General features: G+C 39.9%; 1 protein-coding gene across 2 annotated transcripts in view; it reads left to right on the forward strand.

Moving 5' to 3' along the window:
* ZNF516 (zinc finger protein 516) overlaps positions 1 to 19,528 on the forward strand; it is a 102,146-nt gene that overhangs the window by 44,399 nt on the left and 38,219 nt on the right. The gene's annotated exons all lie outside the window — the stretch shown is intronic.

Genomic DNA, 19,528 nt, shown 5'->3' on the forward strand with positions numbered 1-19,528 from the left:
TCTGGGACACAGTGATGACCAGAGGGAGAAATACGTGAAAGCATGTGAGAGGTCTTAGAGACCCCGTGTGCGCTGCTCGTCTCAGTGCGGCAGCTCCTTTCTGGTGCTGGTAATAAGAGCAAGATGATGTTTTTTGTAATGTGCTGGTGAACTTGTATTTTGATGAAGGACACCTGAGAAGTATTTTAGTTGCCTATAGCAACACTGTAGGATATTCAGGATAGCCCTCTGGATGTCCTGGGGGCTGCTTTTCCACAATTCATGGGTGTCCTGTTCTGCCTGCAGTGTAGAGGTGTAGCCTGCATAGCGTAGCCCCAAAGCACATAAACTTGTTAAAATGCCAGCATGAGAGGAGTCTCTCTCCTCTTCTCCGCTTCACTTCCCAAATTGTGTTTATAACTCCAAAGGCTATAATTAATCTCTCTGGATTAAAGCGGTCCTTTGAGCCCAATGCTACTAAATGGAACAAATTATTCTCCAAATAGAGCAAAGTAAATATTTAAAAGAACACCATTAAGCACTTTTGTATCTTTTTTTTTAATCCTTTATTTTTGTTGTTCACCATGCTTTGTTTATAATACCCTTTTAGAAATGTGAGATTAACCATTCTCTCCTTACTAGCCCTTCTGCTGGTTTTTGTTTGTTTTCTGTTTGGTGAACAAAAACGGTTTCCTCTCATTTTCATTCCTTTTGTTGTGAAGAACATAGTTATCTATAGAGTTAAACTCATTTTCAAGACCATCGTGGATGAAGTAATCTGCACCATTGTGGAAGAGAGTGGGTTTATTCAATTACCTTGCTCTTTCAGGATATTATATAATGTTGCCTTTTCTCCTGGCTTCAGACCTCACAGCAGCAAAGCAACATTTACCAGAATTGTGAATTGTTACATGTTTTTCATAATTTTTTTAAGCAGTGGTGGATATATTCAAATTAATCCAAGAACACCAATTTTTTTTTTCTTTTTTACTTTTCCTTAAAAAAAACAATTCCAGAAAGTCTAGTGACAAGCTAGATTCCTACAGATTCTTAAATATTTGCGGTATGATTACTTGCAAGTTTAAAAGACTCAGAATTTGGCTTTCCTATGTGCTGTTGGATTCTTGAACACTTAAATTTCTTTTTGGGTGCATGCCTACTTTGTGTGCAAGTCCATCAGCTGCCACCTGACATACTTTGGTTCAGCTGACACAAGGTATGGTGATAAAACTGCAGCTTTGTCTAGAGTTAAATGGGGCTGCCATGTTGCACCAGTGAAATGTACAGTGCTGCAATCAGAACTGCTGGGATGGAAAACCATTTCTCTGGACATGGGCAAAAATACTGCAACATTCTTTGTATGATGTTCAAATAGGAAAACTGTTCTTCTATGCTCTCCATATTTTATTTCTAACAGGAGGAGTTTTCGCAAATCTTTGCCTGTTTTGCTTCTTGCCTCAACTCAGGCTTTGAGCCCTTGCTGCAGGACTGAAAGGGGAGAGTTAGTCACACAGCACTTTGCTCTCACAGGAATTAAAGTTACTGGCTTAACTGATGCCAGCAACTGGAAACTCACTTCTTGGGTATCAAATTGATCCTTGTTTGTTTTAACTGTAAAGAAGCAGCAAACTGATGGGCCTGAATAAAGGCACATTTTGGAAAAGGGATATATTTGCGATGATGGGCTGGTAGGGTGGCTGCTGCATTTTATATTTGCTAGTATCACAGCTGAAGAGCTAATCAAGTATTTAATTGGCTAATGAGAAATGTTTCAGTGCAAGAGAAATGCTGCCTATTACTAGAGGTTATTTAACTCAAATCACTGTCTCAAAGATGGGAACATTTTTTTTACAAATGATAGATTTTTTTAATTTGAAAGAAAGTTTAAGGTTTTTTTGCTTATTTGTTTTGTTATGTATAAAAGGAGTTTTCATAGGCAAATGTTCAGGACTAAATTTTCCCAATTTTATCTTTTTGGTATGGAGGTTTATTAGCACTGCCCTGGTATTGTGTTCTAAGGAACAGGAGTCCTTCTGTCCAACAAGCTGTAAGATTAATTTTATTCTTTTGCAGATTCTGCTGTAACTCAAGATGGTTTTTTTTCCCTCCCCTATGAACAGTAACTTAAGGTGTATGGAATATAGGCCAGATTCTGCCCTCATGTATGTACCTGCAAAAATGAGGTGTTCTGGTATGGCCTTGAAGCACATTTTGTCCTAGAACTGCTGTAGTTTGCTGTCCTTTGCTGCAGCTTTTTTTAGTTACTCTTCCAGGTGAAGATTTTCCATCAAGAATAGAACTCCAGCCCCATGGACAGGCTTCCTTCCCAGTGGATGCTGACAAGCAGGGCTCTCAGTTCCTGCTCCTGAAATTATTTTCTACCGCATTATTTTTACTTGGGCTGTAATGAGGAAAATCTTGTTCTACTCAAAAGGTTATACAATATTTGGAGGTTTTTTTGGGTTTGTTTTTTTTTTTTTTTTTTTACTTTCTTATCTTTACTCTCTGTTTCCCCCTTTCATGCATTACTATGTTATCCTGTGTCAGAAAAGGGCCTTGGGACTGCCAAGTATTGAATGCTGTGGCCTTGCCTCAGCTGAAAGTATTTCTTTGTGCATTTAATTCTTAATAATCTGAGGAGCGCTGTTGACGCATGGGGTCTTGCAGCAGGGAAGCTGGCAGAGCACCCTTGTGGTCACTTAGGGCCAGCAGGTGTAGGGGCTCAGGGTGGCAGGAACAGGGATTATTGACAGGGCTCACTGGGAGAAGAGCAAGAATTGGGGTTGAGAGGCTCCAGGGCAGGCACTCCTTTAAACAGGAATTTGCCCCTGCTGCCTTTGTTGAGTAACATCATGATTTCTCAGGAACCTGCGTGTAGTGTTGCAAATCCAGTTTATCAGCTGCTGGGCTGACTGCAAAGTGTGCTTCATCTGGTTGGAGGGAGGGTAAATACTAGTTTTGTAGAGCTACACATAGTGTACTGTGTGATACCTGTCATGCAGAAATCACACATGAAGTCTTTGTGCTTTGTGTGACAGCCATGTGGGAAGAGGTGGCTCAGAGCACTTTTGCTTCCTTGAGACCAGACTTTGGATGTTTTTGAGGTATTCCTGCCCCAGATGATTCTTCATTTTTATTTATCATTCAAGCCACTTGAAAAACTGTACCTTAATGTTCACTGAGTTGCATCCAAAGCTGTGTGAACTATCTGTAGATTGTTGCTACCTCTTCCCCAAATTGAGGTTTTTGGCTGGGTTTTTTAATGATTTTCATTTTTCCCTGAAAAGAACCCCAGAGATATGACTGAGAGAGTAGTGAGGGATTATATATGTGTTCATAAAAGTGAAAGGAAAACACTATTTTTATAATCTTTCATCTTCTCACCTAAAATGTAGCTTTAGATATATGAAAGTAATTTGGTGGTTAGTATTTTTAAGGCATGAGCCCCTTCATTGCCATGGTGGTTTTAGCAGCGAAGATGCTTGGGTTTGTTACATTAGGCTATATGTCAGTCCTGAAATGAAGAAGGAAGAATAATTTTTGAGGCTGTGACTGCTGTTGGCAGGTGGAAAGATGAGGAAATGAAGTGAAAAGAATTTAAATACCTCTTGGTTCTTGGCAAGCATGGAGTAAAAGCACAGACCTGAGATAGCCCAGCCAGTGAGGAAGTGCCATACAGGTGGTACTTCTTCTTGCATGTCATTGGCAGTCTGGGCTGGGAGTAAATGTTAAAATTTATCTAGGAGGGGAAAACAAAGAAAATAAAAGAAAAGAAGAAAAGAGAAGGACTGTTATATAGGAATAAAGGAGAGGAATGCTGCTTCTAGCGTGGCCAAGTCAAGGAAGGACATCAGGAAAAGGAGAGGATGTATCACCTTGGAATGCTCCTTCCAGTATTCTATTTCCTTTATCTCCTGCCTCTGTTCTCCCTTCTCTTTACCTTTTTTTCCCTTCTGTTGGACTCCTCTGATTTTTTGAAGTGTTTTAAGGAGAGACTGATTCACCTGTATTGCACACACGACTGCAAGTGAGGGCTGTTGTGCTGGGTGCTGTACCAGTACTTCTTTCAGCCCGAGGAGCTCGTGAGGTGGGCACAAGACTCTGCAGAATGTAAAAAAACTCAAACAGTGAATACCAAACAGTGGTGTGTGGCTGTGCTTGGTTTACCTCAAGCATCACTGGTGGTGTGGTGGGACCTGCTTAGAGCATGAGCACCATGAAGGAGTGGGATGAGATGGGAGTAAGGTGCAGGTGGAGAGAAAGGACAATGGAAAGATTCAGGACCTTGGTGAAGGGAGCTGAGCCACATGATGAGGTTTCAGGGGGGATGGGGGGCTCAAGAGAGGTGTGCAATAGCATTGGAGTTCAGACCCTCCAAGGCTGTGCCAACATTGATGGCTTGCACTGAAGCTCTAAAGGCTCATGATGTGCTCAGTTGGGTCACTCCATGAGGATTTCCATGTGAAAATGAGAAAGTCTGGACCTCTTTCTTTGTGTTTGTTACATTTCAAAAACTCTTAGTAGAGCATGGCCAGAGACTGATTTAGTATCTTTTTTTTTAGTAAACTGAAGAGACAGCTGCCTATGAATTGCTTACAGGTTATACAGTCTTGGGGATGTAACAGATACCATTTATCCCAGGCCTGTTACATGAAAATTCTATATATAAACTGGAATGCTTGAATAGAAACATAACATTAGCAAGTTCTGAGGAAAAAATATAGCAGAGATTTATGAAGCATAAATTTCAACTTTGTTTTGCTCAGATATGAATTATAACAAGTCTAGGAGCCGGAACTTTATTGAAAAATGCATCTTTTCAGAAATCTTTTGATGTAACATAATTCAAAAGTAAAAGTTGTTTAGTGTTGCTTTAATATTTTAGTAAAGCAGCAAGGCTGTAATTTTTGGGAGGAAAGCAACAATAAGAATAAAACAGCTAAGCAAATGAAATTAGAAAAATAAAAATGTATTGTAATTCCAGAGAACAGAGCTAGTTCTAGTAAATGTTTTCTGTTGCTAGCATGAGTGTATGGAACAGCTGCCAGTATCCAGTACCAGGACTTCATTGTTCCTACATGAAAAAGTGTTTCTCTGTGTGCAAGGGGAGGTCTCTCCACTATGTAAAAACCAAACATTTTTATTACATATCTTGATTAATTACACTTCAGATGCTTCTCATGCCAGACTCTCAGTGTAAATCCCACAGTATCGTGCTGCTAAGGACAGTGCTCTTGGGGCATTTTACACCAAATGAGATCTTGTTCTATGTGTACAGTCTTAAGTATATTTAAGTTATCTAACATATTTAGTTTGCTGAAGGAGCATATAACAAACTGGAGAATGTTTCAGTGCTGGACAATTGGTAACTATTGCCCCAGGCTTCCAAGAAATAAGGCAGTTTCAAGGAGGAACAGTGTCTCAGAACTGTGAAGATAAGAATGTTATGCTGTGATTACACATTCACCACCAGTTAATTTGGGCATTGCTGAGGGGTGGTTGTTGGAATACCCTTTCAGCTTTACAACTCAAACTAGTTGTTTGGATTCTTAACTCCAGTGAGATCAGTGAAACTCTGGGACTTGGAATTACAAGCAAATTGATGCTTCAAATCATAGGGGAAATTGGGCACAGGCAAAGAACCTGTGCTAGCAGTAAGAGATCCATTAGATGTTGGTTGGGGCTTAGCAGAGTTCAGCTGTTCCTTAAAGCAAATTTGGACTAGACCTGTTACCTGGTTTGTTACGTAGTTTGAATACAGACAGCTAATAATTAGACAGCTAATAATACCATTTAGAAATTTCTCTTTCCTATCTGCCTTGCTGTAATGCAAGTCCAATGTAATGGACTGTAATGATAGTCCAGTCATGATACATGTTAGCAAAGGCATGTGCAGTGTGGTACTTTCTCATGATCTGAGGTTTCTCTGCAAAACACTGCAGGTTGAACCATCATTTTTGACCAGTACAGGTCATATCTCCTGTGTATGTCTCCACAGCAGCATTTGTTACTTTTTCCTCTCCTTTGGACTCTTGTACTCTCCTCCAGACTGCAGATGGTATCTCTTACGTGAGTATACACATTCCTGTGGTGTTGCCCTCAGCAGTATTTTTTGATTCTATTTGTCTTTAACTGTGGGTTGATCTTAATGGAAATACTTACCAAGGAAACAGAACAAAATAGAAATTATGCTGATTGTCCCAAGAAAATGGATAGCACGAAAAATTCTGGCACCCAGGATCAATGCAGTGTGTACTGAGAGGAGAGGAAGAGAGAAAAGCCATGGGACATCTAGGAAGTGGTTAATACCTCCCTTGCCAGGTGCACCTCACACACATGAAGTTGCTTGCCCCTTCTGTATTTTAGTCTGATGGTGGGAGCTATGCTTCAGCAAATCCATGCAGGAAGTGTTTGATTGGAACAGGGCAGCAATGCTTTGGCATAAAGCAGTCTGTACCCTTTAATGCTGTCCATTAACCTGACACCATATGACTAAGGAACATGCAGCAATTGCCCTGTGGGAATCTTGGGTAAATTCCACTGTGTTCCTGATGACCACACGTTGCTCTGCATTACCAGGCCTGTTTTACCCAGTCCCAGGTAATGTGGGTGGCCAGCAAGAGTGTTAAACAGCAATTCAAGTTCCTCTTGAAATGGGGCATGGTGATGAGGAACAGATAACACACAGTCAGCTCAAGTCAGAACTAAGGATTGTTGGTTGAGCTTGGGATACTTCAGTAGATTAATGGCTTGTCATGACAGAGATTGCCTTTATTGCTGCTCAGAGACAATTTCTTATGCAGCTTTTTAAAGTTATTAGACCAGCTGTAGCACTACTTTTATTCCTTGTAAACATTTCTGTGAGGGTGTTAAGTGCAGAAGAACTTCGTGCATGTCAAAGATACTTCTGCTGTATTTAGCTTTAATTGTTAGTGTTCCTTTTTTGCAGGTTACCATATGCAATTACAAGTGACACAGTGAGATAGAAGTATTATTTAGGCAGCTTATTGTTGCTGTGCTTCTGTGATATAAGCAAAACCACAACTCAGCTTGGAAGAAAAATTGTACAAGATGCTAAGAGGGAGATAGGTTTACCCAACCTTTATTTTATCTCTTAGGAAGCAAGGAAATGTGGTTTCTTAAAGGTAGGTCATAGTAGGTAAGTTTTGCCCTGAAGCTTATAGAAAATGCCCAAGATTATTTCTTCATACTACTACTTTCACAGTTTTTGGAAATGTTGTCCCAAGTGCTGCTTCAAAGGATTGCTTATGTCTTTGTGTATTCCTTCCTGAGCTGTCAGTCACCATTCCACACTTACCATACACTAGCATTTAAAAAAAAATTTTTTCAAGGGTGTGGAAAGGTATTGGCCATCTTGGTTTCAGTTTGTGCAGTCAAAAATACCCCTTTAAGTCAGTTGCACAGGGATTCCAGTGCTCATACTGGGCTTTCAGCTCTTCCTCAGTAAATACGATAGATGTCTGCATATAGGGATGTTCACTTGGAAATCCTGCTGCACAGAACCTCAGTTTTAACAAATCCCTCACTTCTTGACACCTGCTCTGACCTTGCTGCCTTGTAAACGTCAGTTTAGCATCTCTAGTAACTCTTTGTACTGGATGTTTCTATTACATCAAACTGTAGCGTGTGAAATACTGCTTTGTGACATTTACAGTCAAAAGATCACATTGTGTAGTGCTTTTATTTTCAAGCAGAGGCAGTTTCTGATCAGTGAGTGAGGGCTGCCTCTCCCCAGCTAGTAAAACAAGAATCAGATGATGAAAATTGTGATGGTAGTGTTTTAATCTGATTCCCAAATACTTTGGTAGCTCTCTGACTGTGCTTAGTGGGATTCTGCTGATCTGTAAATGACTGCTAACGAGGGGCTTGTATAAATGTCTTTAATGTTAAATCTTTTTGTGGTTCTTAACATTATGGTTCACAGTTTGCCCTCGATCAAGAGTCAGATTTTCTTTTTTAGTGCATTAGATTTGGCAGTAGGTACTCTCAGTGGACGGGATAGGCTGAATTCTGCAGGAATTGCTGAAATGTTGGGGAGTCCCAGGGCTGCACAGGATATAAAAGTAATGTGTGGTTGGGCCTAGCCTTGGTAGATAATTTGTTTTCTGCAGGTGTGTTTTACAAATACAAGTTTTACTAGGTCTCACTTGACTTCACTTTATTACTTTTTAACCCAGTAGTCTCACTGAGGCACTGGATTACTTTACTGTGAAAGGGCTTGACTGTGGTACTACCAGTTGTACCAGTAAAAGTCAAGAGCAACTTTGCTGCAGTTAAGGGAACCCTTTGTGATGGGTTGATAGCTTTTCTTATTCTCAGTTTTCTTTTCATTGCCTACAACATTTATCATCAGCAAGCCTGTATTTTTTAGGGACATGAAAAGCATATAGTGAATTTTATTGAAACTGTGGAGGAAACCATTGAGTTTAGTGTTATAATTTTCAGTGCCTTAGGCCTTGAAGAAGGAGACTTTTGGATCCTTGTACTTGGTGTGTGAGTGCTACTGTCCCGTATTTTGTAAGTGACAGGTAGACATTATTTTCAGTGCCATGAATGGATTTGTAAAGGTGTAGGGAACTTACTTTCATGGTGAATTTGTTTTTCTTTACAGACAGCAAGGATTTGGACTGGAAAATTGCAGAATACTTTGGCCCTGATGCAGCAGTAGTTATAACTGCTGGCCTGATTTTAAGCATAGGGCAGAAAGGTTGGAATCATTGTTAACTGCTTTGTTGAACCACTTGGCACCTAATGGCCTGAGATTAGAGAAGAATAGGGAAATCTTTCTTTTCTCTAATCAATGCCAGTGTAAATTGCATATCCTGAAATGTACCGTAGCATGCAAACTTCACAGGGGATAAGACATGGGGAGGAGCAAGTCTCAGAATTGTCTTTTGTGGATACTCTTGTTGATGGCTTGGTTAGGCTTTAGCAGTGCTGAGGGCAAAAATCCAACCCTTCATCCTTTTGAAGTGCAGAATCTCTGTTGAGAAAGTTTCCACCTGAAAGGCAAAAGTACTAGCTCAGCTGATGTTTATTGTAACTTTGATACAGGTGCTTACTTAACATGGATTTAGAGCACTGAGATACTCATCCTTGTACAGGACCCATGGGGAAAGACTTGCCCTCCTGCTTTCAGAAATTTGTTTTCCAGCTTGGTAATCTTAAACCTCACTTATTAATTCATTATCTCTGTTACTTCAAATAACAGAAAAAGAAATAGCCATTAAAATGATTGTTTCTGTCATATCACAGGTATAAAGCTAAAAAGTTTAGTTTTATTTGGGAGCCAGAAGTTAGGATTTACTCCAAGTCAGATCTCTTTTTTTTATTACAGGATGCAAAATCACAGATTTTATTTATTTATTTAAGGACTAAATTTAGGGTTAGTTTGCAATATAAGGCACTCCCAAACCTTGTGTTTCTTTGAGATAACAAATTCATCAGGCAGTTGGAGGCATCAGCTACACCTAACAGCACTTCAGAGGTGTGTGTTATCTTAGGATAGCATATGTCTTGTGATGTCTTACTGCTTAAATAGCATTTGAGGCAAGCTGTTGTCAGCAAAACCTAAATATTTGGGGGGGAGAAAAAAGCATAACCACAAGGGAAATATATGGCTTCTTTGGGAGATGTGAACCTCAGGTCTAAAGGGCTTTTTTTTTTTTTTTTTTTTTTTTCCCTCTCTCTCTTCTCTTACCTCTCTCCTGTGAAACATTTTCTGGGTGTTTTGACAGTAGAGGTCTTTCACCAATGTCATGGTGGTGAAGGACTGAATGCAATGACTCAGGATGATAATGGGATATAAAAGACTGCATCTCTTCCTGTGCCTGCTGTACCCCAAGGTAGTGGAGCAGATGCTGTGTTTCCTTGCTTTTTGCATGTTTTGGTAGGTGTGTAGCACTACTGAACCAAGGGTATGATCAGTTTTCTGTGATTTAGCCTTTATTCAGTAGGTAGTAAAGCCTTTTTTTGCTAGATAATGAAGCAAACAGATCTGTCTCTTTCCTTAAAAGAGAATTCAGGAAGTACAGCTTACACTGCACATGGAACATATTAATCCTAAACCCCTCATAATACTTTGCAGAAGTTTCTTGTCCCTGCACATATCTGTATCCACATGCACAGCAATTTCCCAGAAATGTTTTAACCTTAAGTACTGTTGAAGCCTGGAGAAGCCTTAAAAAATACCCAAACACAGAATGACAAGTAAAGTTGTAATAGGAAAAAATTAATCTTTACTTGGATTGTTCTGGGACAACAAAATGGGTGCACATAAGTGAGGATCACTTACTTACTACTGTAATGCTAAATATATTTGACAAGGAAGCCTCAATGCTGTTATTTTTGTGGAAGTAGGGAGTGTTGTGCTTTTTTTAGTTTAATGCACACAGACATGACACATTAGTTACAATTCAAACATAATAATATAATTTTGCAAGTTATTAGGATTTTTTTATCTTAGGTGTTACCAGTATGAAAATGTCTAATAGTAAGGCTCATATTGGAAATGAAATGCTATTAATTCATAATGAAGTTTTTATGTGCCAAGAAGAATTTTCTGCTATACTGACATTTCTTGGTCGATTATATTAGAGCAAGATTGTGTTAAAAAAAAAAAAAGTATCTTAGCATATATTCAGTAAGTTGAAATACTGACTTCACTCAACCAAGGCATCATGGAAAGTACTCTTCATAAAGTATTTACTCAAATTCCAGTTTTGCAACTTTCTTTGAGGCCTTTAGAAGCCAAAAGGAAAGAAACCTGATGCCTAGGGAAGAAAGGAAGGTTGGAAAGGGCCAAAACCATAATGTAATTAAAAGTCTATCAAGCAGAAAAAGGTTTGAGAAAAACAAAAAATTCTGAAGGTGTATGGGTTTATGTAACAAGTATAGATAAATAGATCTACATGGTAAAGGTATGATGTGTTACTATTAGAGCTGCATCCAGATGATGTAAACAGCTTCTTCTGGAAGCTCATTGGTAGTTCCAAGCAGGTCTCTGTTGCTGACAGCTCTCCAGAGATCCCTGTTGTCGTGGGGAGTGAGAGCCGTGCTAAAGCACAAGCCAGAAATGTGAAATGTGGTTTTCTGCAGTAACTGCCCTGTGTGAATTTGCTTTCTGACATGCACATGTTTGATCTGATGCATGATATCAAGGTTATCTCACATCATATACACTGTAGGATTACCAATCCATATTTGTCCTGTTGAGGGTCCCAGCTGGGAATGAGCCAAAGTGCCATTTTATGATGTGTCCCAGCGTTGCTGTGGGCAAACCAGGCACTCAGGCTGGTGCTGCCAAGAGCTGGGTGATGGATGGGACCTGGCTGGGGATATTTTCCTTTGTATTTTCCTGAAGGAAGTGATAGAGGAGTTTGTATTGAAGGGTCTGGATTTCAGGCTCTTGTCAGCTGTAAACCATAGGTGGTTTATGTAGGAGTGGGGAGCCTTAGGAGCAGCCTTGGAAAAGAGCTGAATCAATGGCACAAGGAAGTAAGCTGGAGGTAAAAGCATGCTGTGTTTGCATAAATGGTGTCACAGTGTTGGCTTACTAATGGGAGGAAGTCCATAAGGATAGCCAAGGCCTGGAGCAGCACATGCTAGGGAGGTTGGCATGCTGTGGGAACTCATCCTATGTGGGCACAGCTGGCATTTGGGAACAGAGTATTGTTTAAAGAAAGGAAATGAGTGACCATGGAGAAAGAGTGGGGCACCAAAGAAGAAGGTGCTGTAACTCAGTGTCATCCTGCTCATGTTAGAAATGAATTGGGGAAGGAGGACACACAGTGCCCCTGCTACAACCCTGCATGAGCAGTCCCAGCACCTGAGGCTGTGCACAGCAGCAGAGCAGGTGAAAGAAAAGCAGATAAAAGTTTCTTTCAGGTCCTGAGAACAATGGAAATGGAAAAGGGAAGGAGAAGTGATAGGGAAACATAACTAATGAGGGATTCCATTTTGATATGTTGCATCTCAGTGTTTCACCTGGCAAATCATAAGGATAATGGTGTTCCCTTGCACTTACTCATCTGAGTGCTTGAGTGGCAGGAGATAATTGTTATATTTGGAGAAAAACTTAGAAAGAAAACATTTGTACCTCTATATCTATTTCACTTTCCTGCTGTGTGGGGAAAAGGATTAAAAGTATTTTTATCAAAAATGTTATTGAATGAAAGATTCAAAATGATGAAGTGCTGGACTACGAAAACATGATTACTTAAAACTGGTGTGACTGGACCTCTTAGCTTAAATGTAGCATGTCATTTCAAAGGCACTAAAGCCAGATGGATAACTTGCCCCAGATGTTTAGATTCAGTGGAGCAATCGCATGTGGTGTTTTTAACAAAGTTGCCTGTACCCTAATAATGGTATTTTGTGAATAATACTGTAATTTCAGACACCTTTCTTTGTCTGTATTCTTTACATTAATAAATTGGCACCCATGGCAAGCGCAGTGTTTGTCAAACTAGCTTCAAAATCTTAATGTGTTGCTTTCTTGTTACAGTGACTTGAAATACTTGCTTTGTTTCTTTAATGACATTAACAGCTTGTTGAGAGCTAAGGTTGCATATTGGATTCATAATCAGTTTTGTTTATGCAGAATATTTTATTGTCTATCTTTCTTTCATTTTGGGGGGCATTTATATATTAACCCATTAACTCCTGCTGTTTATTCTTTACCCTTAAGCTACAGCTCTTTGTTGTAGCATCACTGTGTTGACCCTGGAACCAATTACTGTGCGCAACATTCAGAGGATGATGAGGCTTATTCTGCAGCTATTGTTTTCCAGTAGTCCTGGTGTACCTAATTCTTGTAGTGCATTAGGATAACTCTCTTTAAGAACTTTGTTACACTACCTGGCCAAAACCAATAGTCAAAGCAATAAAAAATAGCCTCCTTTGCCAGTCTCTTGTTTTACAGTCCCAAGAGCACAGCTGGGAAAGCTGCAGTGTTCTTCCTGCATTTGGAGAGTCGGGATGTTCTCCATTAGTTTTGATGTCTGTCGCTTCCCTGGAAGTGAGTGCACGTGTAAATGTGATACAGATGTTGTATGAAAGCTTAATTGTGCCTCTCTTTACTTTAGGCTTTGGCGCTTTTCTGTTTTGACGCCCACCCTCCCACCCCAAAAGGCTTTTCCTGAGAAGAGAAGGGAAACTGTTTTCCCATTCCTCTCTTACTCAAGAGTTAATTATATTTTTCACTGTGACTACACCTCAGCAAAAGCTCAATGGAGAAACAAGACTCCTGACAAAAAGGCGGAAGTTTTTAGGCGAGCTTAGATTTTCTGTTCTTCCTTAGGACTTAGAAGTCCTTACTGATTTCAGCCAAAGGAGGAAATCCCACCCTGAGGTTACGTTTCATCCATGGGCTTTGTTTCTGAGAGAGCTTAAATCTTCACGTTTGGTTGCAGGTCGTTGACAGCCAACTTGGTTAAGTTGTCACAGGTGCAACTGTAAGCAGGCAGCAGGAACTGAAGAAACACGGGTAATCCCGTTTAGGAAATCCCCTAGTAGCTTGGTGCTCCCTTGAAGCAGAACACCAGAAATACAGTTAGTGGCAGTTAGGGAAAAAAAAGGAAGAAAATAAATCCTTGCTCATGAATCAAAATTAAAGCAATATGCACTTCTCTAATTTCTGGGGTTACCACATTATCACTGATCTTCCTACAGCAGTCTTCTCTCTGGACTCCTGAAAACAAAGAAGAAATTGCTTGATCATTTTCTTTAACTAATACTGTACTCTGGTTCTGGGGTGCCAGATAGGCAGTCAGATTCGATTAACCCATTTAATTTTATTCTGCTGTATTTATTTGTGCTGTATTTATTTCTGTGAGTGCCTTTTTGCCCGTTGAGTTTTCATGCTTTCACAATCACCAGTGTAATCTCTTCCCTCTTTATTTGCACCCCCCAATACAGCAAAATGAAACAAGCCATTTTTTCAAGATGTCTGAAACCCAACTTCTTTATATTATCAGATAAGCATAGATTTTTTTTTTTTTATTTTTTTTTTTTTTTTTTTTTTTTATTTTTTTTTTTTTTTTTTTTTTTTTTTAGTTACCTGAATTGCGAGCTAATGAGATTGTCAAAATCTGGTTCTAAACTAACATGGGTTGTGACCTGTGTTTGTGGAAGAAAATTAATTGAGCAGATCTGAGACAATTTTGGTGTTTGTTGTTTTTAGGGTCTTTTTTTCCCAGAAGAGGAGCTTCCTGTCTCTTTCTAGAAAAATGGTCAGCTTTTCTAGGGAGGAAGAAATATGTGAAATGCATTATTTCATGTGTCATTTAAACCAAAAAAACACAGCAACCTCATCTTGTTTATCAACTTCTGCTGGTCAAAAATACTTGGTTTTAAATTTTATTTTTTCTTGTATCTTTTTAAGACATGGCTTCCATTTTCACAGAATTATATATATGGGTTTTTTTTTCTATTAGAGAGAGGCAGAGTCACAATGTCGCAGAATCATTTTCAAGTGGAAAGCTTGGCAAAGTCCCTGAGGGATAAGTAAAAGAGAACTTTAAACAGGGATCAAAACAGAGAATTAAGGAGTAGATAATGGTATATTTGAGAACTGTGAAAGTGTTAATGACCAAAATCTTCCAGAAGGATTTCCCACTGTGTATTAGCATTTTCAAGCATACAGCTGTGTCTAATTACCTAAAACTGATGCTCAGTGCAATTAATGCTGCATCTGAAGAGCCAGGTAACAGGGCAGCTGACCATCTATGGGAACAAATAACCCAATATCTGTGCAATCTGGGCATATCAAAGCACGAGGAGCATATTCAGATGTTCACAGACCTTTGCAGGCCCAGCTCCTGAGCCAGTGCCACTCCCTGCCCTCAGACTGGACACAGATGCATGGAAGGCAAGTGAAAAAGAGCAGAGAGAAAGGCAGTCAGTCAGGAGCATAGTATCTAAAGTTCAGGAAAAACATTTCTAGATTCTGTTTCAAGCCATAAATAAAAATAATCCAGCAAATAGTTACTGCAAAAATAGAAGCAATCTGACTTTTTAAAATTTCTGAACAGCTGATATCATGACCCTGTATTCTTTGTTATTTATGGAAATCTGTTACTTGCCAGACTGTGAAAATGGCTGCCTGCTTGTATATATATTATTTTTGAATTGCTTATAAGCCAGCAGCCACATTTTCACTAAAAATTTAATAAAATATGAAAGATGGTAAAGACAGCATCTCTTGATTAATACCTTGATATGAAACTATTTCAATACTTTAAACATTCAAATAATTTGTGTGAAACAAAAAGGCTGGAAAAGCTTTCCCAAATAAATGACTGTCATCAAAGCTTCTTTCCATATAAGGCTCATATTTCATCTCCAGGCCTAGCTAAAAAGAACAGAAATACATGATCATCACATAATTAATAAATTACTCCCTTCTGATGGTGTAGTAATTTTACTAGGCTTTCTTTAAAGTGCAGTTAGTTATTTTCCTACATTATGAAGTTTGTTTGAGCTTAATATCTTGTAGTTTGCTCAGCTGTTGTAAGGCAAAACTAATCTTAATAACTGATTTGCTAAATGCTGCTGTTTGTATTTGCCTGTCCATGTCAAGTACTGCATGGGCATTTTAACTAGCTGGGAAATTATGGGGAAGCAACAGAGTTAAGTGAGTGATGAATTACTTGTTTGCTATCAAATCTGTTTCCCTCTGTCTTGTTTTCACCTCACCCTGCCTCCATACAACCGCTCAGCCAATTCAGCTGTAAATTTCTCAGTGGAAACTATGCAGTCTCCTCAAGTGCCCTGTTTCCAAACCAGTGTTTCAAACCAAATTCCAGACTTGCCTGGAAGTCTGTATTCATAAGCCTTGGGAGTGGAATAGCTGAGAGTCTGACCCATCAAAAGCAACCACTGACTGTATATGTGAAAGGTGTCTACTGCCTGACCACTACACACAAGCTGTTGAACAAGACCTTGGTGTGAGAAAAATATTTTGAAGTGAAGATGGGAGTGGGATTGGGTTTTGCTGTTTACGGGAAGCATGGGAGAAGAGGCTCTCCTGATGTGTTCAGGCAAGGATGTTAATTAGTTTCTGGTTGAAATATGGCTCCACTGAGTTGGTGAAAAGGATGAGTGGCAGATTGTAAAAATTCCAGTATAAAAACCAGTATTACTGATCTTTGAGTCTGCAAGTCCGAAGTACACAGCCTCCAAGAGTCAGTCAAAATAAACAAAATTTATCTCTGGGTAAGAAAAGGTGGAGGTTTGCCTTCTTCAGGCTGGTTTCCTAACAGGCTGAGCTGGGGAGAGGATGGCTTTTGGCAAGAAAAGCTTGAGTTTGTCAAAAATACTGTAGCATCTTTTTGCTTCTGTCAGACAGAAGCCTAAGAACTGTGCTGTCTACAGAATATGTACTACTACTTTGCCAAAGCCCAAACAGGTTTTTTGACAATCCTTATGCTTCCAGTATACCCTGACCTGCCTTATATGCAAAGAGAGTGCCTTAAGGCTGGTGTCTAGACAGAGCCTTGCATTTCAGCAAAGGGAATTAAAAGTAGGCTCTGATATTTGTCAATTTGCAGAGAAAATTGTACTTTGGCTACCTGCCTCTTAATTTATTGGAAAAAATGTTAATTTTTTGTTGATTCCTAGGATGCGCAAAGCTAGGGAAGGCATTTCAGGTGTTGCTTGTCAGGATGTAGCTACATCATGGCTGTTTCAAATGCCACTGCTGAACTGCTGTTGTAAAGATTAAAAAGTGGGGCTGCTGTTTGTAGACCATCCTATTCCATATCTCAGGTGTCACTGTTGTAAAGGATTATTCTGCCCTTACAAACCATACAAAGGCAGCCCAGTGAGCTTGACCTTAAAGCTAAAATGAAATTATGATCTGTTCTGCACCCTGCAGGATGGACTGGGAGAGTCGGGATGGTGATTCTTCAGTTCAGTCATGGTGAATTGCAAGTAAACAAACAAGGCACTAGTTAATAGGACTGTTTGTAGTTAGTAGATGCTTATTTGGTATATTAACCTTGCTCCAAATTTCCAAGGTGTGCTGCCATTTGCTACCATTGGAATTGATATAGTCATGGAGTAAGTTACTTGGGTAATGTCTGTGTCAGGGTGTAGGTCATGTTGCAACTCTTAGTTCCTCAAACACCCAATGTATTCAGAAATATGGCTATTCCTGGTTTATTATTTACTCATTTTAAAAGTAACATCAAAACTTTTTTCTATTAACAAAGGTTTTTTACTCTTTGATTTTAGTTCAAAGTCACTTTGTCAGGATGAGACGTAGTGGATGCTCAGGGCAAAATATCTAAAAGAGTGTGAGGCAAATGCACTTTTCAGTCTTGAACTCAAACACTCTTAAAGCTTCTCAACTTTTTAAGAGATTTAAGACTGAAACCTCAAGTTCAGATTTGCCTTATGGATTTTATTCTTGGCAATAAATTGTACAAAATAGGTATATAGGTGTATATATGAAATGCTGTTTTGCTGATTCACAGAGTAGTGTTTTAGGTCTCAGAAAAACTCAGTTTTTGTTTTCAGATCATTTGCATTCCCTTATAACTGCTTGCATCATTGAAAATAGTTCCCTGTAAGTGCCCCTCTATCCTTCATCTGCAGTGCTCTACTGTTGGTGAACAGCAGGTTTAGAGTTTTGACTAATAGGCTGGGACTCAGATGGATGACCTCTATCAATTATTCATGATAGATCTGAGTAGCCAGTATATAACACTGACAACATTCATACCTTTCTACTGTAATATGAACTGTAAACGATACAGTGATTGATAGACTACAGATGACCCTTGGTCATTTTTATTAATTCCTGTTGCTGAGTTCTGTAACCTGTTTTTCATTGCTTAGCTATGGAGCTACTGTGTTTTTAAAAACTCCAGCTGTCCAGAGCTTGGAGAGGCTCTGAATTAACTGGTTTTTATGTTTATGTTCTTCGGACTAGTTCTCTTTCTTTTGAGGTTACTAGTTGTAGCATCAAGGATTTCAGTGGGATCACAGCAGGCTTCTTGTACATATTTAGAATAGTATTAGATGAATGAAATAAAACATGGTTGGGGGATTCTGTGCTGTGCCTGATGGTGAGTAGAAGTGAGTAGAGCTGTGGGAAGGGGAGTTGTCCGCAAAGGCAGAGAAAGAAGTGTCACTTGCCCTTTGCTCGTGGACTGCTTCTGTTTGCCTTGTAGGTTAATGCAAAAAGAAGGTCAAAACAATATAAGGGTTGAGGTGTTTTGCTTCTTAACTGCTGCATAAGGGAGTTCCATTGTATAATCCTACATTACACATACTGTGCTGTGATGAGCCTCGGATGCAAATTTAGCATTGAGAATAAGCTGAAGTTTTAAGAGCATTTAAATCAGTTTACTCAGTCTTACTGGAGAAGTGTTTTCTGAACTCCAGAATGAGAAAAGGCTCCTGAATTTGTAATTTCTTTTGCTTATGGAGTACATTGCATATGAGCACAGTAATTTGTGTTTTTGCAGATTTGTTTGAGAAGAGCTGTAGGTAAAGATCTGTAAAAACAGTTCTGCATTTAAATATGCTGCTTACCAGGAGTTCAGAGAAAGGGCCTGATTAGAAGGTAAGAACACAGTTGAGTGAGATTTGGGAGAAATCAACACTGGCTCCTGTGCTGGAAGACAGAAGGGGATGGAGAGGACTCCTAGTTTGTGACAGCATCCAGAAGTAACCCAGAACTGGAAGATAAGCAAGAAATACCTGTTTCACAGGAGACTTAGATGCACTCTGCATTTCAGGTTCTGCCAGCAGAGTTGTCTGTGTTAGATTTGTTAGGATTAGAGCAGTGTTGCCCCCTGAGCCCTGTGGGTCTGGTGAAATGGGGACCCCAGATGAAGATGCAGCAATGCCAGCCAAGTGACACTTCCAGCTGTCTTTTGTGTAGAGAAAGGGCTATAACAACATAAATAGCAGTCTTGCCACGGTGTCTCCATCCATGCTGGCAGTCCTGGATGTCTGGTTTTGGCTGCTGATACGGGTGTAACCTTGGTACTCTTGGTGTGAGTGTCTGTCCATGCATTGACAGCCCCTAAGATCTGTGAGCCAGGGCTCCTTAGTGAGGGATGACAGCAAAGGTGGTGACTTGCTCTGTAGTGGCAGCTACACCATGATTTCCTTGCAGGTGAGGGTGCTCTTGTACTTGGGGTTTGAGCAAGGGGGGGAACAAGAAGTGCTTGGAAACCCTGCCACTTGTGCTCGCAAGTTTGCTTCAGTCACAGGCATTAAACCAGAAACTCTCTTCCCTTCAGCTTCATTCCAGGGAAGGAGCTGTGGCAGGCTGTTGCTTTATGCATTGCAGGCACTCAGGAGACTGTACCTGGTGTGTTAGGTTACCAAGCAGACCTGCTGGCACACCTGAATCCTGATCTGTGTGTCTGGCCTCCCCCAGCAGCCCTAGAGTGTCAGGCACCTTTCCCCAGGGAGCACCAAGCCCCATGCTCTTCTCCCTTGTATTCGCTGTGGATCTTCAGTGTAGCTGAAAGCAGGACTGTTCTCCACTCACCAGTCCACCTTAACAGAG

Source organism: Agelaius phoeniceus, chromosome 1 (assembly GCF_051311805.1).
Source record: "Agelaius phoeniceus isolate bAgePho1 chromosome 1, bAgePho1.hap1, whole genome shotgun sequence".
Classification (NCBI taxonomy): domain Eukaryota; kingdom Metazoa; phylum Chordata; class Aves; order Passeriformes; family Icteridae; genus Agelaius; species Agelaius phoeniceus.